This window comes from Nuphar pumila, chromosome 1 (assembly GCF_984573655.1).
Source record: "Nuphar pumila chromosome 1, dmNupPumi1.hap1.1, whole genome shotgun sequence".
In the NCBI taxonomy this organism is placed as follows: domain Eukaryota; kingdom Viridiplantae; phylum Streptophyta; class Magnoliopsida; order Nymphaeales; family Nymphaeaceae; genus Nuphar; species Nuphar pumila.
The window spans coordinates 25,824,069-25,843,997 of NC_143249.1; the positions used below are offsets into that span (position 1 = coordinate 25,824,069).

At 38.9% G+C, this 19,929-nt stretch overlaps 1 long non-coding RNA gene and 1 pseudogene across 1 annotated transcript; both read left to right on the forward strand.

The window, feature by feature from the left end:
- The first annotated feature begins 5 nt into the window (after positions 1-5).
- LOC149848434 (uncharacterized) lies at positions 6-3,781 on the forward strand. Its single transcript, XR_016430158.1, has 3 exons — positions 6-360; positions 479-532; positions 3,312-3,781. It is a non-coding gene; the product is annotated as an uncharacterized LOC149848434 (long non-coding RNA).
- A 2,287-nt stretch (positions 3,782-6,068) lies between these two features.
- Positions 6,069-12,925, forward strand: LOC149848435 (uncharacterized protein ycf45-like; annotated as a pseudogene).
- Positions 12,926-19,929: the final 7,004 nt, after the last annotated feature.

A 19,929-nucleotide genomic window follows, 5' to 3' on the forward strand; every position in this document is an offset into this window, starting at 1 on the left:
GGGGCTTCTTTTTTTCGCAGGGAGGGAAAACGAGTGCGCACATCGCACGCGGGTTTCTCAATAAGCGGAGACTCGGTTCGAACCGAATCAATCTCATTCCTCGAATCGACTCGGATAAACCCGATCCATGACGGAAAAACAGTAGCCCCGTGGTTTTGTGTAAAATCTTTTTCAACTCGTTGCTAGTCCCCGCCATTGCAGGGATCCAGGAGGAGGATGAGGAGGATGGAAAAGGTGAGCGAGGCGATGTCGACGGTGAAAACCCTAATAGGGATGGAAGTAGAGGAGCAGCAGCTCCCGGAGGACAACATCTCCCTCATCGACGATTTCAACCGCAACTGCACGCTGTCCACCAAGCAGGTCTACTCTCCATCATCCACCCCTTTCGTTTCCTGATTCATTGATCTTTGCTTGTGTTGTTGTATATGGTTTCTAGTCATAATTTTCATTTTTTTTGTTTTATGTTCTGTGAGAACAGAGACTTAATGGGTTTGCTGTGTGCTTTGTCGCTGGTCTAGCTTGTACCCTTCTGGTATGTGTTCGTTTTTCCATTCTGTTCGTATTTAGTTGCGATCTCTTCAGTGCGTCTTTGCTGTAATTGCGATTTGGAAGTATTCTCTGGTGAAATTGTTTCATGCATATGATACCAGTTCTTGTGACTATTTCTGTGCAAGTTATGAATAACTCGAGTTAACTTGCCGCGGATTTAGATTTATGAGGAAATTTCCATTCATCTATTTTGCTTATTGCTGTATTGCGAAATGTTGAATCTTAGTTGATAAGCAGACTATCGAATGCGTATGTCATGCTTGGTCCATCTAGTGCAACAAATTGATTAATGAAATTCTAGGACTATTGTGTTTATTTGTTGTTCGTAGACACTGTACTGTAGACTCTCCCTCTGTCTCCCCTCTTATTTTTTGGATTTTTGTTTTGTTTTAATTTGCAGTCCATGATTGTCTTCTTGAGTCCCATCAAGTTTGCAATAACATTCACATTTGGAAATCTGCTTGCACTTGGGAGATCTGTTGTTTTCCTTCTCTCTCTTCAGCTGTTTGGAAGGGATATTGTTTGCATTTACATGTTTTGATATAATTGCATTTTGTTGTCGTCTATCCTGTGATAGAGCAATGTTGTTACTGGATCTGCCCCCAGAGTGTTTAGTTTTTTTCCAGTGAGAAACTTTGTGCAATTGTTGTTGACTAGTTGAAATTTTAGTTTCGGTTACTTTTGGAATTGAGTTTTGGTCAACTACTTTTCAAATGAATTTTACCATTTGGTGGAAGGTGCATACACTGGGTATGTATTTGTTCATTTGTTTTTATGGTATAATTACAGGCAGGCACATGCACCTTATTGAAACCGTTGTGCATCTTCTTGTGGTTTATCTTTTTAGCTTGTTTTATTTAGTGGGACCATATTTACCAGAATGGAAATCAGAATCGGGAGGAAGCAGTCGTTTGAATCTTTTAGATGATTCGAGAAGTGTGAAGCAAATAGGAAACGATGTGAAGAAACATTTAAAAAGTGATATGTAAAAGTGTATAAGCATAATAATCTGCATTTGTGAAAGAAGTGAGATTCTTGATAGAATCGCAATTTCTGAACATAGGAATCATGATTCCTGAGGGAATTGAGATTCTTATGTAAAAGAGTTGGGATTCTCATCTCATGAAAATCATGATTACTTAAAGAATCAGGATTCCCTAGGAATCAAGATTCTGATGACTAGAAATCAGGAATCCCATAACTGGGAACCACGATTCCTGATCAATTCTGATTCTGCTTCCTGGGAAGTGATTCTCATGCAGTGTATTAGATTGTGATAACTATATATGAGTGGAAATGTCATCAGTTGGCCTTACATCAATTAGATCATCCAGGCAGAACTTGAACACACACTAATGTTTTTTTTTTTTTATGGATTCACATAATCATGTTTCATTTGCTCTTTCATTAGGGAACATACTTTGGCAGTTACAATGCACTTGAAAGGCACTAGATACTTGGTAACCTACTGAAATGCTATGTATCAACCAAGGTTGTAAGTATTGTATCATTACCCATATTGGTTTGGCCCAAAAATAAGATATGTATGGTTTCGTAAAAAAACGTAATTTTTTAATAAAAATTTCAAAATTTTGAAAATAATAAAAAATCAGAAAAAAACTAGCAAAATATCTAAAAAATCATAACACATGAAACAATGATGAATTGCACAAAATACAACCATAAAATCACATATGAAGCATTTATGTCTCTATGAGCTGCATAAGACATCATCAAACATCATCTATCTAACAAGAACAATGCAAAATATTAAATATCTTGCAATTAAAAACATGCCATAAGACTCATACTTTCATATTGCATAAATAAAATATTATGGCAATAGTTGCACTCGATTTTCAATTTGTTTTCACTCATTACCTGAGTGTCTCATTCTCATGCCGGATTATCTGATGCCATCTTTGTTGGAGGAGTGTGGAGACTGATTTCTACCTTGATATAAATCCCTAATTTTCGTGAATCCAACTTCACGGTAAGTTAGAGGGGGTTGCAGGGGATTGTGGCCCCCAAGGTTAAAATTTTTTGAAGGATAGGTTTTTTTACCTTAATTCACTTTCTTGAGTAGAAAAATGATAGAAATGCATTCTTATTAGAGCATACCGTAAAAGCCATCTCCCTTGCGCACAAATCAGTCCTCAAATCGCTCTCACGACTCTTAGGGTGTGGATATTCCTCTAATGGCCTCTACAAATACGAGAGAGTCTACCCTCAAGAGGTCTTTAAAACCCCTCAAAAAAATGATTCGGCCTTTTTTAAAGTGCACCGAAGGTGTAGTGTACAATACACCGTGTATCGTACGATACGGTACGATATAGGAATATATCGTACAATGCATACGATACACACTCGTATCGCGATACGAGTGTATCATATCGTTATTTTCCATAGTAACGATATGTATCGTACCATATCGTACAATACAACATTGGTGTCAACTCTATTCTTTATATTCTAGAAGTAAATTGCTTCATTTTGTGTTATTTTTGTTTGTTTTTTGCATTGATACTTAATATCTTGTCAATTAAGAACAATTATTTACATCATGACAATATTGCATTAATATGGTGATATATAAAAATAGGTGATGTTTTGATGTTTGCATGATTTATCTGGAGCATCATGGTCTTCAAAATTCTCACAATAAGATCACCAGAAATTCAAAATATGGCTGATATTTGTTACTGTGCTTTAAATTGTGTATGTTTCTCCATATGCTGAAGTTGGAGTCTTCTGTATGACAGCACAGCCTTTCTTATAGGACCTAAAAGACAAGTGAGGATGTTGATTGATCCAGTGCGTGTGTATTCAACTGGTGTATATATTGGGAGCATAAATATTGCACTGTTATGTGCTCTTTATGTATGATTGTGTAATAAGGAGTATTTTCCAAATCTCCTGATAGCGGAGCAAACTTTAAGAGTCCATTTACTACATAGCCAGATGATGCAATTCCTTGTGGATTCATCCTGAAGCCACTGATAATGATGTACATCAGGTTGGGTTGGTTTGAGCATGGAAATGTTGCAGTTTTCTGCATGTAGAGGACTATACCAAAGTTCAAAACAGGTGTGGTGTGCATGCTCTCATGGGAATGATTCAACCCTAAACTCAGTTTGTGTTTGTGGAATAGATCTTCTTCACTTCTGTTTAGCCAATCAAATCTGCACAAGAACAGTAATTGGAGTACAAGTTATTTTGGTACGAGTAATGAAACATGGGTTCTTACGATGTGAATTTCCTGACAGGAATTGTTTCGAAATGCTTCTTATTTGCGATTGTATTAATTAAGCTCACATCTACATAAGTAGACTACCAAAATTGCGTGGCTTATGTTGATCATGATAGCGTAATAGAGGGGTTGGATGGTAAGGTTGCATTATCATAACTAAGGGATCTTGTGTTCGAATCCCACGGAGATTATTCCCCGGTTTGCTTGTGAAAAAAAGAAGAAAATGCAGTAAAATGATAAAATAATGGGGATTTTTGTCATGATCTATTAGGAAATGTGGTGTGCGTAAGGCATGAGAACTTTAAGTTCTTGTGGGGGGTCTCCCAGTTTGTTAGGGCGAGTGTGTCGCTGACGTCATGATTCTCTCTAGCATCAAAACTCCAACAGGTGTGAAGCAACACTGAAGGGTCGTTTCACTTTCACAGGATTTATTGCATTAGGATGGAGACACCATTTCCATGGTGTTGCCAAAATATGATTTTGCCAATTTTAGGATAGAGTTGAGAAAAACATCTTCTTGTGGATGGTGTTGGGGCTGTCTACACTATTCTCAATTCAGTGTTTGGACAACACCATTGCTCCCAAACAGTAGTGAGCATAGACAATGGAGAAACCACAAAACACCTCCGATTCGAGGCTCTCAAACAGAGCCTAGTTGTGTTATTCAACAGGGACTTTTTTGTGAAGTGTGTTAATCAATACTTGGACCAAGTCGACTTGGTACAGAAAATTTTTGTGAATGCATGAATTTATGATAGAAAACATTTTGTTCAAAAAATGGATAAAAGTGGTGTAAAAAAAAGTGTGATAAAATTTTGACAAATATTATGTGCGGGCATACTTGTTTTGATTTTTACAAGGTAAAAAGGACGTGCATGAGATTTTCCTTGAAAAGTATGGAAACAATGGGATCTAAATCCAAGAGCCAACACGATTTAAGCTTATGTTTGGGAACATGGAAACCACAATCTTGGTGTTGTGTTGTGGTTTCCACTGTAGCCTTTGGATGTTTGGGAGCCATAACCATGCATTGGGTCTGGAGTTGGCAACGCAACTCCATCTCCAACACAAGAATACGATAGTCGTTGGCAACACAAGGAGCAGACGCAGCCGCAACGCCACTCCAACGCATTTCAGGTGATATCGGCACCCAGGTTCTTCTTCTACTCTTTTCTTCTTTTTCCTAACTGATCGATTCTTCTTCTCTCTCCCCCTCCCCCCTCCCCCCTCCTCCATTCTTCTTCTTCTTTCTCCTGGATTGCAATTGGCCATGTCATTTTTTATCTATTTTGGTGTACAAGAATGGTTTTTTGGGGATTGATTGATAGAGCTGATGATGATGCAATGGTGGAAGGAGAAGCAAAAGTTGTTGGAGAGTGAGGGAAAGGGGTTTGAGATCATCTTCTTCTGTTACTTTTGTTTTCTTTTGCATGCATTTGTTAGAAAAAAAATGGTTTTTTAGGGAACAATTTTTTTATTAAAAAACATTTTTAATGGAAGCAGTATTTTCTCTCTCTTTTTTAGTTTTCAGAAAATTATGCAACTCTTGAAATTGGTATAGGCATCATTTTTCTTTAGTGGCATTGGCTTTGCCTGCCATACTTACGGTTGTTGTCCTGACAATGTAAAAGTCTGTGGCTTACCCCTTCATCTATTTGATCCCGTCTTTTTCACTTTTTTTTTATTTTTTAGTTTGATTGGAATGTTGTGTACAATCCTTTTCAGGGATGGACTTAGATGAGATTGAAAATTTTGTTATTTCTTCTTGGCAGACAAACACAAAAATCCAAAATTCAAAATCAATCCACGAAAATGTCATGGCATAAAAGTTGTGGGAGCCAACATCATTTCTTGAAAATGCCAAAACCACTGGAAATCCAAAATAAGCTCCCAAACGTCTCGTGAAATTGAAAATACCATAAATTTCAACTCCTTCTTTTGGCAACACATGGAAACAAACATAGCCTTAAGCTTAGGCTACCGTAAAATTGGATGCACGTTAGAGTTTTTAAAAGTTTGCCGGTATTTTGAAAAAGCAAATTTTTTTTTTGAGAAAGGATTTCAATGTAGATGGTCTAAACGCCCAGCATAGGGCAGGTCCTGTCAAGTGTCAAGTGCGGTTTCTTCGAGTTATAAATTAAAAAAAAATATTTGGCGGTTCAGTTCTGGTCGGATATCTCGGTTCAGTTCTCCCTCTCTCTGTTCGGTACACATCCCTCTGAGAACACCGAGAAGCCCATTAAACTCATCATTGTTCCAAAAGGGGTGCATGGCTTCTTCTTTGGCTATATCCTGCCGCTGCACGTCTACACTATCTTGCCCCTCGTCGGCTTTCCCTCCGTTTCTTGCTTTCAAATCTAAACCTTCCTCTCGACTTCATATTCTTCGTTTGCCAAACGATTGTCGAAACCGCAAAATCAATGTTTCACAAGAGGGAGGATTCATAGTGGTGGAGGACGATCTAGATGCTCTCCTAGAGGTAGATATCTTTTCTTTCATCTTCTTCGGTTCCCTTCCCTTCTTGTTTTTTAAATTTCTTTTTTGAGGGTGGAGTAAAGAATTATTGAATGTTGTTGAGTTCCTTTGCTTTCGAAGCGTGATGAACAGTAATTTTCTTTTTTTATGAGTGGAGAGTAGAATTACCCTTATACTGGTGTGTTCCTTTGCTTTTGAAGAATGCTCAATAGTTGGCGGTAATCAAAATTGTTCGGTGAGGAAGCAATATCTCACGTTTCTGAGTCACTCCAATCTTTTAAAGCACGCCTACTATTTGGGTGACGCTTTAAATTGTTAGTTTGGGGGAGACCCAAATATTTGTGAATTTTCTGTTGCTTGGTCTCCCAATTCTTCAGGTGTGGAGGAAAGTTCAACTAATTCCCACCCAAGTCCCAACAATTTTTATCACTTTTGTTGCAATCGAACGTTCGAGTGATGAATTTGATATGTGGGTTGATGAGTTTTGTGCGTTGAAATCAGATTCTGCCCGATGATTTGCTCCAAAACCTTCGGAATGAGCCTCGAAGGGATAAGCTTCTGGAGGTAATTGCTTGTTCCTGGTTCTGCTATACTATTTACTGTTTCTCCGAGCTGAACTGAAATGTCATTATTAGGTGGTAATGGACTTGGGTCGTTTTCCAGAAGCACGATTCCTTGGTGAATGTGGCGGGCAATATTTGCGGCGTACAGAGGTGAGTGTGTTAGCGCTACCCATATCCGCAGACAAATCTGAAGGGCTGATGTCTGTTATGTTATGATTTTGTATTAATGATGCCTTCGTAGAAAGCTACTGTGAATAGTGTGAAAGTAAACATTGATGATGATCATTGCACCATCATGGTATTGCGTGTTGTGGGTAGAGATTAAACAGGTCATATTTAGGTTTGGATGTAGGCATTAGGAGAAACGTAATACTGAATTTGGATGGACTATCTAATCAGATAAATTTTATATGAATTTGGATTTTGATTTAGATGTGAAATTGCATGCTGAATCTGAATCCAATTATTTAGCGGAAATCACAGAGTTCTACTGAATTCAACTAAGATCCAGACTCAGTCAAATATTTGTCACAAATCCAGTCTGTTGTGTGAAAATCCTATAATTAATTTGTTGGTTCTCGTATAGGATTATATGATAATCTTGTTTGGACATGTTTTCTCAGTTATTTTGAATCAGTTGGATTTTGTCATCAAACAAAATTAGATAGTTCCTACCTGATAGATATATTGAGTTTGTTTTAGAATCTTAACTAGGTAGCTATGTCACATGGGTGTGGGTGCGGGTGAGGGGGTGCAGCACTTTCAAAAACCTTGGGTGCGGGGGTGCGGCAAAAAAAAAAAAAACATATATATATATATATATATATATATATATATATATATATATATATATATATACAAATTTTAAGTTTTATCATATAACAACATTAACACTAATGAAATAAAATATTATTAGTTCATACTTACACATGCATGGCTTAACCTTTGAGACAAGCATATGACTACTGGCAGGATCAACCAAGTAGCATCCCTCGTAAACGTCGCAGCACTGGCCCGAAGGCCGCGCAACTGCGAAGCATCATCCGTCGATTCCGACATTGAAAATATCAGTGCAGGAATGAGAGCCGTTTCGGCTCCCCACCTGAGCCGACACATACCGAACATCCGAAAACCCACATAGCGGCAAGGGAACCAACAACAACTGCACGCTGCAGTGTGGCCTGCCAAACCGCATGTCCAAGCCCTCTGCCAAGTTGCACAAGGAACCTTGCAGTTGAGCTATTAGCACCGAGTAGGGACACGATTCCGCTGCGGCAAAGGGAAAGCAAACACAGAGACCCAAGAAGCACAAGCTGTGCACACAACCATGTGCACGATGGACATGTTGAGAAGCCGAGCACCCAAGCACCTCGTGGCAAATTAGCACCGCTCGCAGCCACGACGACGCCGGGCCCCTCCCCGACATTCTAAGAGGCAGAGAGGGAAGACGGAGAGGAGAGGAGGAGAGCAAAGGGAGTCAGAGAAGAGAGGAGGAGAGCAGAGGGAGTCGAGGGCATACCTGGAGAGGTCCGGCGGAGCGGTCGGCGGCGTCGGCGGGGTCTGACGGAGAGGTTCGGCTTCAGGAGTTGAGGAAGGGAGGATTAGGGCAAAAAAAAATTGCCCTAATCCTCCTCTTCGCAACCCTTTTCATCGGGGAATTTTTTTTTTAGTCTAAAAACTGGACAAAAATGACCCTGGGTGTGTTGACCGCACCCAGGGTCAGGTTGACCACACCGGGTGCTAACGCGACGCGGGTGTGGCACCTGGTTGGCCGAATCCCTGTGACATAGCTAGGTAGCTACTTGTGGAGTACTTTAAAGTGTCCATGTGTTGCATTATATGATCATGTTACTAATGTCTTGTAATATGTTGAAAGTGCACATTGTGGTATTTCCGAGCATCATTTCAGTCATTGATGTCGACTTTATGGCATTGGAAGATACATTGATAAGGTTCTTGGTAAGCATTTAACCTGTCTTTCCCATTGTTTCGCTCTTGGCAGATTTCTTCCTAATGTATTAATTGATTAAAAGATGTACGTGAAACTGAAGTGTATGCATCCAGCCAAAACGACTCTCTATTCTGTGTACATATAGCTAGCACCTAGAATTACCAACATCAACACCTGTATCCGGCATTCAAAGTACCATTCTGCGTAGTGCTAGGGAAAACTTGGTAGCTGGCTGAAGATGTTATCTAGTCATGTGGGGTGTGCATATTTATATGTTTATGTGCATTTGTATGAGACTTCTCTGCTCTTCAGGTGTCCCAAGCATCTACAAAATAAAGCCTTGCTACGTGTCTGACATGATATTTCTGTATTTGAAGAACTATTCTATTTACCTAAATGCAAGTGGACAATTTACAAACTAATATTTGAATTGACAATTGATTCTAATATGTGTCAAAGGAAGACCTAGAGTTAGCTGAGAATGCTGTTGGTGATTTTGGAGGGGACAACAAAGCTGGCATAGAAGGAACTTTACACAGGATATCTGCAATTCGGAGTAGGAAAGGCCTCATTGTTGGTTTGACATGCAGAGTTGGCCGGTCTGTCACTGGTCATGTTGATATGGTTCGTGATCTTTTGCAGTATAGAGAAAGCATCTTGTTCCTTGGAAGGTAGATTCTCATGTCATGTTCAGAGACTCATTTTCTTCCTCCTGTGCTGCCATGGAGGACCATTTTTGTCTTCCAAATTTGAGATTGCTTACCAATCATTCTTTCTCTCAGACCTGGAGTAGGGAAGACTACTGTCATGTGCGAGATTGCACGGGCCTTGGCAGATGAATTGCACAAAAGAGTGGTAACTGAAATGACTTCCCTATTATAGGTTTCCGTTTTCTATAATCAGTTTCCTCTTAAGTTTGTCATAAGATTCCCCTGATTATTGAGATAGGTGATTGTGGATACTAGCAATGAAATAGGAGGGGATGGGGATATTCCCCATGCAGCTATAGGAGGTGCACGTAGAATGCAAGTTCCAAAGCCATCAATGCAGCATAAAGTCATGATTGAAGCAGTTGAGAACCATATAGAACCATATGCCTGAGGCGGTCATTGTTGATGAGATTGGTACGGAAGCAGAAGCACTTGCCTGCCGCTCTATTGCAGAAAGGGTAGTTATGCTTATCGGTACTGCACATGGAGAAAAGATTGAAAATATAATAAAGAACCCCACACTTTCTGATCTGGTTTGTTTTTCATATCTTTGCTTGTAATCTCTGATATTGTTAGCATTTAACTGTTGACTAATGAATAATTTTTCAATCTCATAAGATGAAAATTGCACTATTTTATTTCATTTTCTGAGAAGCTAAATAGCAGTGCTAATAGGCCTTCTGTCAGATTTAAAAACCCAAGATGCTAGTCAAAGAAGTATGATGATATGATAAATAGCACAGAATATAGCGAGTCCATAGTTGTGCAGTTCAATATCAGTACCAACCCTTTGTAAGGGTTGGAATTATTTACTTTGACCTATTCTCATTTCTCACTTACATTGCAATAATTAACAACTGCTGAGATGAGATAGTAACTAAAGAGCAAAAGATATCCATTTTGACATGGGAGACCATGAGTAATGCAAGCTGATTGACCTGTCTGATAGCTGACCAATATGGTGATCTGCACCAGTCACCAATATCAGCGATATTTTGAAAATGTCGTGAGAAATACTGATATTTTAATTTTGTCGATATTAAAGGGAATATCTCATGATATTTCAAAATATCGCCAGAAGACAAAATATCACGATAATATCACAGATTCACAATATTTTTGGGAAAGAAACTCTTTTTTTATATTTTAAGTTTGCATTTCCTATTTTTTTGCTTTTTTATATTTTTAAAACCTTTAAAACTTGTTTCTTTATATTTTTGAAAGAAAAATAATGCAAAACTTATTATTTTATTATCTTTTTTGTTATTATTTATATTTTTTACAATTTTTTAAACTCCCGAGAATTTTCAACTTATGAAAATCTCTCCAAGAAATACCCTCTCCAAGGTAAGACCTTGAACGATATAGGTGACTATGATCTGCACTAATAAAAGGTTTCATGTTTGATAATGGTGCATGCCACCTTTTATATGCTGATTAAAATGGTTGTATGAGCTATAGCCATCAGTTGGCTTAAGATGCATGTCTCGTGATGAAATTATTGCATTTTTTTTTACATTTTTCACTATTTGTTGGAAGATTAGAACCTATTCTTTTATACTCTATATCATTCAAGGAGGTGACCTTGTTTGTGGTTCTAGATTGGTGAACTTTGAATTGCATTTAAAATTATATTATGTCAAAGATGTTTACATTTTTTGGTTATACAGGTTGGTGGGGTACAAACTGTTACTCTAGGAGATGATGAAGCTCGAGCAAGGGGTTCTCAAAAAAGCATTCTTGAACGCAAAGCTCCTCCAACTTTTCCATTTTTGATAGAAATGAGAGAGAAATTACTGGGTTGCACATCGGGTATATTGTTTTTTTTCTTTTGGTTACTCAAAATAACAGAAGGAATTTTCATTTTATGGCTTAGATTTATTGTTTATTGTAATTCCTTTTGCATCATTAGTGTTCACATTAGAATTTACAGTATCAAAAGTAACATCCAAGAGTTTCCTAGAAAGCAAAGATCAGGGGTTTCTGTTTTTTTTACTAGTGAATTAGTCTAGCTATTATCATCTCTTAACCTAGCCTTATGGTATGGATTATCTGAATATTCATTCTTTACTTTTTCATGAATGTTCTAGTAAAATTTGTTTTTTATTTTGGTTAAACCACTGTCAATTCACGTACTTGAAGAAATTTTGCCAAGTTACCGACAAAACATTATTATGTATGAGTAGGTTTTTCAAATCAAAGGGGGAAAATTAATTGACACGTCCCAAACCTCAAGAACTACTACATATGTAAACAATTTTTTAAAATTTAGTGGAGGCAACTGCACACAGTTTGGCACTTGAACATAACCAAAAGTTTTGATTCTACAAATTTGATTAACTCTTTCACGTCCCTCCGTGAATCCTCTATGATTCCACTGGCTTTTTTTCTTTTTCATTCTTTTCCTTTTTGGCATTTACAGATCAGCTTGCCTAGCTAAGCAGCTCTTAGTATTTGTAGAGAGAAACCTTGCCATTTGCTTGCCTCCTGCAATATGTTTATATGTTTCTATCGGAAACTATGTAATGAAACACGTGTTCTGCATCTTTCAGTAATCACCAGTTGATGTATTTGCTAACTTGCCTTATAATACAGTACGGTTTCTCTAAAAGTGCACGTGCGTGCACACACACACACATGCACATACCCTGAAGGGGAACACCCTGCTCAAATCTTTTCAAAAATTGGCTCTCTGTTAAACATAACCTCTCCTCCGAAAAGCATGCTCATCTTGTTGACTTAGTTGCTAATGGCTTTGTGGATATGATGCATCCTTTAAAAGGACTCATGAACACAAAAGTTGTGATTACATTGCTGAATTATTTTTTTCATGTTTCTTTTGGTCTTCTAAGCATGCTTTAGCAACATACTTTTAGTCTCTGCCTTTGATTCTTTTGGTCATATCATTTTGGCAAACATGTTTTTTATACAGTTTTTGGTTTGTACAGACTGAAAGAAGCGTTGATACTTTGCTCCATGGAGGAAAGCCACTGGTTGAGGTACTCTCAGCGCTTCACTAGTTAGAGAGCATGCCGTTCCTCAAGTTGAATTATGTTTCTGATCTATTGGACGTAGGCTGCTAATAGTCTATTATACTGGCTTTATAGGTGAGGAAGAGAGATGCGAAGTTTAAAGTTGTAATTGAACGATGGGTACCATATGATGGAGATGGAATGTAACCTGTGTTACGAGTCGTGTTCTTCATTGTAGCTAGCTTGGAGGCAGGTTCCTGTATATGATGATGATGCAGCTCATCTGGGCAAACTCGAGTTAGGTCACCCGAACCCAGCTCACGCCAAGGGTCAAGAGTCTGGAACTCAATTTTTGAGTAGGCTAGATTTATTTTACGCAAATGTAATTTTATTTTTATTAGGTTTAGTTCCCTTGGCCGTAAGGATTTATTTAGGCCAACAGCAGGTATTGTGGGTTGTCCCAGTAGTTTTATTTATTTTTAATTTATTTTGTTATTTTTTTTAGCTAAAAAAACCAGTCAAGCTGGACCCACAGACCACAGGCTGGATTCCAGCTTGGGGGAGCACTTATGCGCCTCCCACCTGTTGGACCCCAAGGACCCGCTATTGGGGTTCTTGGCCGGTGCGTGGAAACAAAAAAAAGAGAGATATTTTGAACGTCTCACTCTCTCTCTCTCCTTAAAACCCCAGCAAAAAAACGTGAAAGGGGCTTTTTTTTTGTTGCTGCCTCTTGAAACCCCTTGAGTACTCGCGGAGTAGACGTCTCTCTCCCTACCGTGTTCCACAGTGGCCATATTGGATGTGTGCTACAGTGAGATCATTCGGCCGGGTGTCGACCTCGTTAGGTCTGTATGAGTGCTGAGAAATCGAGGGAAGAACTGAACCTGGTGTTGGCCGGCGACACGAGCTAAACAGATTTGTTCTCTTTCTCTCATTGTTTTAATGTTAAATGAGGTTCTTGAATTGATTGAATCTCAAACAGGCTTGTATTTTTTTTTTTGTTATTTAGGATTGTTATGAATGAATTTAGATTGCATATTTTGTTGAACATTCATGTTAGAATCTGTTTTTCTTAGGACATGTATTTATTTTGAGAAAACAGTGGCTGTGTTTGACGTCAAACTGATCCCACAGTGGAACCAGTTTTGTGAAAACTTTATGAGAGCACGTAAATTGGAAAATTTCTGTGTATTCATTTATCAAATTACATTGTATATATAGACTACAGAAGAGATAAGCACTAAACAGTTACAATATATCGTCAATCACCGTTTCCTCAAAATAAGGAGACTTGATTGGATAAGATTAGGTATAGATCGATAAGATCTCGACCTTATCAAAATCTCAACACTCTCCCTCAAAATGGAGAGTACAGATTTAAAACTCTCAGTTTGTTTGTAAGACACAAGAATTGTTCCTTCCCCAGAGCTTTGATAAAAAGATCTGCATCTTGATCTTTTGAGTTCTCATATCTTGTTTGGATGATACCTTTGATGAGTTTCTCTCGAATGAGATGACAATCAATATTTATGTGCTTAGTTCTTTCATGAAAAATAAGGTTGGCTGTAATATGGATAGCTGCTTGGTTATCGCACATTAAATCAGTCGGCCACACCAGCTTCACTTGAAGATCTTTAGAGAGAAACATCAGCCATATTATTTAACAAGTTGCATTTACCATGGCCCGATATTCAGCTTCTGCAGATGATCGGAAAATCGTACTTTGCTTGGTTTTTCATGAGATTGGGCTTTTTCTCAAAAAAATACAGTACCCGACTACTGATTTTCTGGACTCTGGACATTCAGCCCAATCAGAGTCACAATAAGCTCTGACATGAAGATCGAACACTGTTGATAGCAGAATTCTTTAGCCTGCACTCTTTTTTAAATAGCGTATCATACGAAGTGCAGCCTCTAGATGAGATTTTCTTGGCACCTGCTTAGAATGTGAATTGCATACATGATATTGGGACATATAATGGTCAAATATATTAAACGTCCAACAAATCTTCTATATATAGAAGGATCTTTTGAGGATGTTAGAGATAGCTTTTGATCCATTGGAAAATCAACCGACTTGGCTCCTAGCATACCTATTTCATCTAATATATCCAAGGCATATTTTTTTTTTTGAGTCAAACATATTCCAGACTTGGATCTGGACACTTCTATTCCCAAAAAATATTTTAACGAACCCAAATCCTTTGTAAGGAGTTAGATATTGTTTTAGCTCAATGAAAGTGGCATCATCATTTCCTAAACATATTCCAGATTTAGATATTGTTTTAGGTCAATGATAGTGGCATCATCATTTCCTACTATTATCAGATCATCCACATAAACTAAAAGAGCCACAAGCACATTTTCTTTGTAAAATGTGAATAAGGAGTAATCAGCTTTAGACAGAGAGAAACCATATTGAGTCAAGGTGGTGAAAAGTTTTGAAAACCAATTTCTGGGGGCTTGTTTGAGGCCATATAATGATTTGTTGAGTTTGCATACCAAATTCTCTTCTTGTTTGCTAATACCTAAAGGTAATTCCATGTAAACATCTTCATTGAGGTCCCCATGCAAGAAGGTATTATAAACGTCCATTTGATGAAGGGACCAATTTTTTATGGTTGTGATAGCAAGAAGACAACGAACTGATGCTAATTGTGCCACTGGTGCGAATGTCTCATGGTAATCTAGCCATTTTTGTTGGGAGTGACCCTTAGCCACAAGCCGTGTCTTATATCTCTCAACAGAACCATCGAAGTTATATTTTACCTTGAATATTCATTTACACCCAATAGGTTTTACTCCGTTTAGGAGAAAAGTGAGAGAGACCAGGTGTTGTTCTCCTCCAAAGCTTGTATTTCCTTACTCATAGCATCACGCCAGCAGTCATATTGAACAGCTTGATGGAATGAAGTGGGTTCATCTATAGCGGAGATGGCTAGAAGAAGTTTTTGATGTGATACAGAAAACTTTTGAAAGGAGACACGATTGACTAGAGAAAAATGTGTACCTTTTGGTCCATTTGTCAAAGTTTCGATTGGATTGGGATCTAATTGAGCGACTGTACAGTAGAAATCTCTTAACATGACAGAAGGGTGTTTTTCTTGAACTGATCTTCGAATATTTGGTTCAACATCAGGTAATTGGGTACTATGGTTATTTGGAGGAATGGTGTTTTAAGAGGTGGGTATTGAAACAGAACGATTTTCAAGTGGATTATAATCTTTGAAGGGTTCACCCATGAAAACAGGGATTGGCAACACTACATTATTGTTACCCTCTTTAATTGTGTGATATAGAAATGTTGATTCACAAAAAATAACATCACGACTGAAAAATATTGAGTGAGATTTCAAATCGTATACTTTGTAAGCTTTCTGTCCAAAAGGACAACCAATGAAAACACATTTTTTAGCTCTGGGATCAAACTTGGATTTATTTTGATCTGTGTTAGTTGCATAACACAAACATCCAAAAACTTTGAGATGATGGAAAGTCGTTTTTCGATTAAACAAAACCTCGTAAGGTGATATTTCTCCTAAATGAGGAGTAGGAGTGTGGTTGATCAAGTAAGCAACCGTTAAAACATTCACCCCAAAACTTGAATGGTAAACTAGCTTGAAACATTAGAGCTCTTGCTACTTCTAACAGATGTCATGTTTTTGTTCAACAACCCCATTTTGTTGAGGTGTGGATACACAGCTGTGTTGATGGTTAATTCCATTATTTTCAAAAAAACTTTGAATCTCGAGAGAAATTTTTTTTGACCCATTATCCGATCAAATAGATTTAATAGAATGTTGAAACTGATTTTGAATCATATAAACAAAGTTCTGAAGTAGATGTTTTGTTTCGCTTTTATGGCGCATCAAGTACACCCAAACTCATCGAGAAAAATCATCTACCAATGTGAGAAAGTAATGGGCCCTACTTAAGGAGCTTTGAGAGTAGGGACCCCAAATAGCTACATGTACCAACTCAAACATGGTTTGCGTAGATATTTCACTTAAACTAAAAGGTAACTTTGTCTGTTTAGCACAATAACACACATCACAATGATATGAAGTATCTGAAAAAAAATTAGAAACATATTTAAAAAAAAGTTTCATACCACTAGTCGAAATGGATTTTTATCATGACTGTTATGCAACAGAAGCAGCATGACATCCCAACAGGAAACGCTCTATAGGAATAGTAGCTGCAGAACAAAGTTTTCTATACTGCAGAAGAGGATGCAGGAAGTCTGGAACATAGAAATCAGAAGAACAGCAAGGATCATTTGAGGCTGCTGTTGAGATGAGAGCGGAAGCAGAAGCCATAAGCTACACACAGCCAAGATGCCTGATTCAGAATAGAAGTTGGGCATCAGGGCAAACACAGGTTGATGAAGAAGGCCGAGCTAAGCGGCTGGCAAAGAACAAAAATCCCAGTCGATCAGGGTATCGACTGCTGTGATACCATGTGAAAACTTTGAGTCATTTATCAAATTACATTGTATATATAGACTACAGAAAACAGAAGAGATAAGCAGTAAGCAGTTATAATATCTGTTACAATAAAACTTGTCAATCACCCTTTCCTCAAAATAAGGAGACTTGATTGGATAAGATTAGGTATAGATCGAAAAGATGTAGACCTTATCAAAATCTCAACAAGTTTTGACGTCCCCGTCAGTTTGACGTTGACTGATTGGAATGATCTCGTGCCCTGCTGAATAGTGTTTCCTGTGTTTCTTTATTTCAGTTAAATCTGTTATTGTTGCAGGGATTCGATTTGCATATTGATAAATCTTGAACAACGTTGAGACTGAATATTTTCCCCTATAAATCTATTTTTTGTGGGAGAAATTAACTGCCGATCAACAGTCTAACAGTCTTAAATCTGTTAATTTATTCATATTATATTGTTGAACACAGATTTTGTTTCACGAATAAATTCGTGTGGAACCAAACCGACTACACTCATTTGCGTGTCACAGGTCGGACGCTCACCACTTAGGTGAAACGTCCCAAAGAACCAGTTTGGACAGTAGCACCCTGATTTCACCAGATTGCGTAAACATCAAATTAGTCATCCTTTGTTAGTGTTTTCATCTAAGGGAACAGTCCGCTAAGATCCCTTTTGAGCAATCCTAAAACTGCAAGAAATTCGGGTTGCGCTAACCCTTCCAAGTCGGTCCTCTTGTGACCATTTCTCGGCCCCCGTTAATTCACTATAACAGCAATTTATAACCTTATAAAAACCTATCCATGCATCAGCATCAAAATCAAAAGCAGTACAGTCGGAATTTCAAAAAAAAAAACTAAAATCTAATTACATGTTCTATTTAGCACTGTACCCATTTTATAGGTTTATATATATATATATATATATATATATATATATATATATATATATATATATATATATATATAGAGAGAGAGAGAGAGAGAGAGAGAGAGAATACGTTAATTGGAAACATGTGAACCAGAGTAGGAACTGAGGTCTTTGTGGTTTTTTTGTTTCCTTAAATTTCACCATATGGAGGTGTACATGTAGGGATGGCAGTGGACCGGGGAAAGCGGGGCCCCACCTCGCCCCATTTGGACCGGGGATGAAGGGTATGAAACGGGGATGGAGGCGGGGGTGGAGGATAAAATCCATCCCCGCCGCGGAGGCGGGTGGGGATGAACGTGCACTTTTCCCCGCCCCGCCCCGCCCCGTCCCCGCCCCGACCACTTTTCCCCGCAATATCCCGCCCCGCCCCGCCTCATCCCCGTTTGGACCGGGGATGAAGGGTATGAAACGGGGATGGAGGCAGGGGTGGAGGATAAAATTTTGAGGCGGGGTGGGGGTGGAAACCTTGTCCCCCGCCCCGCCCCACTGCCATCCCTATGTACATGGGGATCGGCTCTTGGATCGTAGTCAGATTACGATGCATAATCAGGATTTAAGGCTTGAAGATCAACGATCCAGAAATTTCATAAATATTCAAGAATCCAAAAAATCGTACTTTTTGTCCAAAATGGACTATCCAACTATGGTTCCTAGCAGATGGACCGTGCTGAACACTTCTGCAGGGTCAGATTTTCATTCTAAAGAGAGAGAGCGAGAGGTCTCCATATCATGGTGATGATTTTTTCGGAGAAGTCTCGTCTCCTATTCGCGTGAAGTCTAAAGAATGGGACTAGAAACTGTACAACCTTGAAACACCACGTTGCCAACTATTTTGATAGAATAAGAAATATCTCAATCGTGTGATACGAGAGATCCAAGTGTTGTCAAAGCGTGTTTAACCTCACAACACGAATCGCTCATGGCGAAAAGAACGTACTCGATGGTTAAATAATGAACTCGCAGGTGGAATCACTGGTTAAATTCGCTTCAAGCAAGCACCAAGATGAGATTTAGTAACAACAGTGCAACCTTCACTTAGAATTTCTGAAGAAAAGAAAAAGGAAAGGACTCAACCTAAGATCCTAAAGAAAAAAAACGGTGGGAGTTTCCCTACAACCACGGTAGGAGTAAACCCAGCAGAAGTGCAGAAGCTGGAGTGTATGGTGGTGGGAAAGCTGCAGCTGCTGCATTGGTTGTATTGGAGGCAGGAGGGGATTCAGCTGCGGGCGACGACGGCGATGGAGACGAGGGCTCACCCAGCACCTTGATGATCATCTTCTGTCCCTTCTGGCAGTGGCCCGACACCCCGCTGATGAAATAGAAGAGACCCGATCGATCGATCTTGAAGTCAGTGTCGCCGTTGTTGTAATACAACAGCGGGCGGGAAGAACTGCATTGGTTGTAATCCGTTTCGCTCACCACCATCACTGAGTCTTTGTTGTACTTGAAGTCTACCAAGATGAAACATATCAGTAATGGTTGTGTGTGTGTGTGTGAGAGAGAGAGAGAGAGAGAGAAACTCACGGAGCGTGTCCCCAACTTGGAACCTGTTTTTAGAAGCCCAATCGTTGTACTTATCGGTATCGTTAGCCGAGGGAACAGCCCACCCGCTGTCCTCGCCCACCGCGAATTCGAGCGACGACGCCCGACGCACCAAGATCAGCAGCAGTTGCAGTGTGAACAACACACCCCAACGCACGCAAGGCTTGGCCATCATCTATCTTCTTCTTCTTCTTCTTCTTCAATCTACAAGAACAAAATGAGAGAGAGAGAGTAAATGGAAACAGAGGGAACAGTTTTATATACCTTTGCGGTTGAATTTTGCATGCAACACTAAGCACACAGGCGGACCACTTGACTGAGTCAGGTTTCACAAAATGGCAGAGATGCCCCTGGACATTGGAGATAATGATGTGCAATCTTTATTTATTTATTTTTCTTGTTTAAGGGGGCGGGGAGATGTGGGATTCTTGTGGAAGTTGAGGGGCTTTTCTTGTAATCACGTGGTTGGTGGTCGTTATCTAGAAGGATCCAACGTTAACTGTAGATAGTGGGAGGATCGGAAGGTTAGGGTCGCCGGATT